Source organism: Macaca nemestrina, chromosome 10, assembly GCF_043159975.1.
Source record: "Macaca nemestrina isolate mMacNem1 chromosome 10, mMacNem.hap1, whole genome shotgun sequence".
In the NCBI taxonomy this organism is placed as follows: Eukaryota; Metazoa; Chordata; class Mammalia; order Primates; family Cercopithecidae; genus Macaca; species Macaca nemestrina.
Window position 1 is genome coordinate 84553033 of NC_092134.1, and position 4572 is coordinate 84557604.

General features: G+C 45.7%; 1 non-coding gene across 1 annotated transcript; it reads left to right on the forward strand.

The window, feature by feature from the left end:
* Positions 1 to 4210: 4210 nt before the first annotated feature.
* On the forward strand, positions 4211 to 4312 carry LOC112428676 (U6 spliceosomal RNA). The gene has a single exon (XR_003020733.1). It is a non-coding gene; the product is annotated as a U6 spliceosomal RNA (small nuclear RNA).
* Positions 4313 to 4572: the final 260 nt, after the last annotated feature.

The following is a 4572-nucleotide window of genomic DNA, read 5'->3' on the forward strand; positions in this document are numbered from 1 at the left end:
TGTTGCTGACATATGAGAATAAAATTGGCTAGGTGCAGTGGCTCACGCCTGTATTCCCAGCACTTTCGGAGGCTGAGGCAGGCAAATCACCTGAGGTCAGCAAATCACCTGAGTTTGAGACAAGCCTGACCAACATGGTGAAACCCAGTCTCTACTAAAAATACAAACATTAGCCAGGTGTGGTGGCGAGTGCCTGTAATCCCAGCTACTAGGGAGCCTAAGACAGGAGAATCACTTGAATCCCGGAGACAGAGGTTGCAGTGAGCCGAGATGGTGCCATTGCAGTCCAGCCTGGGTGACAGAGACTCTGTCTCAAAAATAAAATAAATAAAATGAAATAAAATAAAATAAATATAAAATGAAATGAAATTGAAGCCAGCGAGTGAATCTGCCTATCTGAATGTGTTTCTGCAGAAATTTTTATTTATTTATTTCACTGTTTTGAGATAAGGTCTTGCTATCATCCAGGCTGGAGTGCAGTGGCATAATCACAGCTCAGTACCATCTAACTTCTGGGCTCAAGAGATCCTCCCGCTTTAGCCTCCCAAGTAGCTAGGACTATAGACTTGAACCTAAAAATATTTTTTATTTTATTTATTTTATTTTTTTGAGATGGAGTCTCGCTCAGATGGAGTCAGCGCAATCTCAGCTCACTGCAAGCTCCGCCTCCCGGGTTCACCCCATTCTCCTGCCTCAGCCTCCCGAGTAGCTGGGACTACAGGTGCCTGCCACCACGCCCGACTAATTTTTTTGTATTTTTAGTAGAGACGGGGTTTCACCGTGTTAGCCAGGATGGTCTCGATCTCCTGACCTCATGATCCATCTGTCTCGGCCTCACAAAGTGCAGGGATTACAGGAGTGAGCCACTGGGCCTGACCTAAAAATATTTTTAAATTGGCTAATTAGAAAAAAAAAATCTTTTGTAGAGATGAGGTCTCACTATGTTGCCCAGGTTGGGAACTCTTGACCTCAAGCGATCCTCCTGCCTAAGCCTCCCAAAGTGCTGGGATTACATGTGTGAACCATTGTGCCCACCCCTCTTTCTTATAATGTCTTTATTGGATTTAATATCAAGGTTATGTTGGTCTAATAAAATGAATTGGGGAGAGTAGCCTTTTTTTTTTTTTCTGTCTTCTTCTTTCTTTTTGTTTTTATTTTTCTTTTTGAGACAATCTCACTCTGTCACCCAAGCTGGAGTGCAATGGCACAATCATGGCTCACTGCAGCCTCAACCTCCCCTACTCAGGCACTCCTCCCAACTCAAGCCTCCCAAGTAGCTGGGACTACAGGGGCATGCCACCTGGCATGGCTAGTTCTTTGTATTTTTTTGTAGAGATCAGGTTTTACCATGTTGCCCAGGCTGGTCTCAAACTCCTGGGCTCAAGTGATCCACCTGCCTTGGCCTCCCAAAGAGCTGCTATTACAGGCATGAGCCACTGGGTCCAGCTGTTTATTTCTATTATTTGCAAGCATTTATGTCCAGTTGGCATTATTTCTTCCTTAAATGTTTGGTAGAATTCACTGGTGCCACATCTGGGCCTGGGATTTGATTTGTGTGAATTTAAAAAATAACAGCTGTATTGAGACATAATTCACATGCCAAGCAAATCACCCACTTAAAATGTACGATTCTCGAACTTGTCTCAGAGGCATGAAAAAAATGTACAATTGAATGATTTTTAGTTATTCACAGACTTGTGCAACCATCACCACAACCAAATTTACAACATTTAGAACATTTTCAAAGTTAGGACATAAAGAAAGCTTAGCCATTAGCAGTCATTCCCCTTCTGTGGGATTTTTTTTTTTTTTTTTTGAGACGGAGTCTCTTTCACAAAGGCTATTAAATCTATAATTAAAATATATTAATATTAAACTATTAATATATATATTAAAAATATTCCTGGTTGGGTGCAGTGGCTCATGCCTGTAATCCCAGCACTTTGAGAGGCTGAGGCGGGCGGATCACTTGAGGTCAGGAGTTTGAGACCAGCCTGGCCAACATGGTGAAACTCTGTCTCTTACTAAAAACACAAAAAATTAGCTGAGGGTGGTGACAGGCGCCTATAGTCCCAGCTACTCAGGAGGCTGAGGCAAGAGAATTGCTTGAACCTGGGAGGCAGAGGTTATAGTGAGCTAAGACTGCACCACTGCACTCCAGCCTGGGTGACAGAGCGAGACTCCGTCTCAAAAAAAAAAAAAAAAAATTATAGATTTAATTAAGCATTTTCTCCTTCCTTCATGGTCAAACCCAAGTGCCTACATTTCAGGATTAGCTCTTCCCTGAGAGGTCTGCTCCACAGAATCAATGCCACCAAACAATGAGGTGCTGACTGTTTGTGGCACCATGCTGGGAACGAGACAGAGAAAGGATATAAGTTGATGGGGCACTGAATTCTGGCTCCATAGAACCCTAAAATTTAGCACCAGTTCAGAGACAAGCCTTTGAACAAGGTTAAATTCTGAATTTCTATCTTCATCTGCAAAGTGGGGTGAGTAATCTCTTCTGTATTTTTCAGGATTGGAGTGGGCCAAATGAGAGAATATGTGTAAAAGCACCTTGAAAATTGTTGTTTTTGTTTTTGTTTTTTTGAGACAGAGTCTCTGTCACCCAGGCTGGAGTGCAGTGGCACGATCTCAGCTCACGGCCACCTCTGCCTCCCTAATTCAAGCGATTCTCCTGCCTCAGCCTCCTGAGTAGCTGGGATTACAGGCCCATGCCACCACGCTCGGCTAATTTTTGTATTTTTTAGTAGAGACGGGGTTTCACCATGTTGGCTAGGCTGGTCTTAAACTCTTGACCTCAGAGATCCACCCGCCTCAGCCTCCCAAAGTGCTGGGATTACAAGCATCAGCCACTGCACGCGGCCGCACCTTGAAAATTGTAAGCCTAGGCTACAGGAGGAAATCCTGTCTCTACAAAAAGCACAAAAAATTAGCCAGGCATAGGGGCATGCCTCTGTAGTCCCAGCCCCTTGGGAGGCGGAGGTGGGAGAATCACCTGAGCCTGGGAGGTCAAGGCTACAGTGAACCATGATAGCACCACTGCACTCCAGCCTGGGTGATAGAGTGAGACCCTGTCTTTAAACAAAGAAAGGGGCCAGGTGCGGTGGCTGCTGCCTGTAACTCCAGCACTTTGGGAGGCCGAGGCAGGAGGATCACAAGGTCAGGAGTTCGAGAGCAGCCTGGCCAACATAGTGAAACCCCATCTCTACTAAAAATATAAAAATTATCCAGGCATGGTGGCACGTGTCTGTAGTCCCAGCTACTCGGGAGGCTAAGGCAGGAGAATCACTTGAACCCTGGAGGTGGAGATTGCAGTGAGCCGAGATCACACCACTGCTCCACCTTGGGCAACGGAGTGAGACGTCATCTCAAAAAAAAAAGAGAGAAGAAAAGAAAAGAAAAGAAAAGAGGCCAGAGGCCAGGGCCGGGTGCAGTGGTTCACACCTGTAATCCCAGCACTTTGGGAGGCCGAGGCGGGCAGATCACGAGGTCAGGAGATCGAGAGACTATCCTGGCTAACACAGTGAAACCCCGTCTCTACTAAAAACACAAAAAATTAGCGGGGTGTGGTGGCGGGTGCCTGTAGTCCCAGCTACTTTGGAGGCTGAGGCAGGAGAATGGTGTGAACCCGGGAGGCAGAGCTTGCAGTGAGCCGAGATCTGCGCCACTGCACTCCAGCCTGGGGGCAGAGCAATATTCAGTCTTAAAAAAAAAAAAAAAGAAAGAAAGAAAAGAAAAGAGGCCAGGTGTGGTGGCTCATGCCTGTAATCCTAGCACTTTGGGAGGCTAAGGCAGGTAGATCACTTGAGGTCAGGAGTTCAAGACCAGCCTGGCCAGCATGGTGAAACGCTGTTTCTACTAAAAATGTGAAAATTAGCTAGGCGTAGTGGCACATGCTGGTAATCCCAGTTATTTGGCAGGCTGTGACAGGAGAATCGCTTGAACCTGGGAGGCAGAGGTGGTTGCAGTAAGCTGAGATTACACCACTGCACTCCAGCCTGGTGACAGAGCAAGAGTGTCTCAAAAAAACAAGGAAGGAAGGAGACAGAGAGAAAAAAAGAGAAAGAGAAAAAGAAAGAGAGAGAGAGAAAGGAAGGAAGGAAGGGAGGAAGGAAAGAAAGGAAGGAAGGAAAGGAAGGAAGGAAGGAAGGAAGGAAGAAAGGAAGGAAGGAAGGAAGGAAGGAAGGAAGGAAATTATAAAGTAGTGCTCACTTGGGCAGCACATATTCTAAAACTGGAATGATACAAAGAAGACTAGCATGGTCCCTGCACAAGGATGACATGATTTAAAAAATTCTAAAGTATGCCAGGCGTGGTGGCTCAAGCCTGTAATCCCAGCACTTTGGGAGGCCGAGGTGGGTGGATTACCTGAGGTCAGGAATTTGAGACCAGCCTGGCCAACATGGTGAAACCCTGTGTCTACTAAAAATAAACAATTAGTTGAGTGTGGTGGCATACGCCTGTTGTCCCAGCTACTCAGGAGGCTGAGGCAGGAGAATCACTTGAACTCAGGAGGCAGAGGTTGCAGTAAGCTGAGAAAAAAAATTCTAAAGTATTATTAAGGTA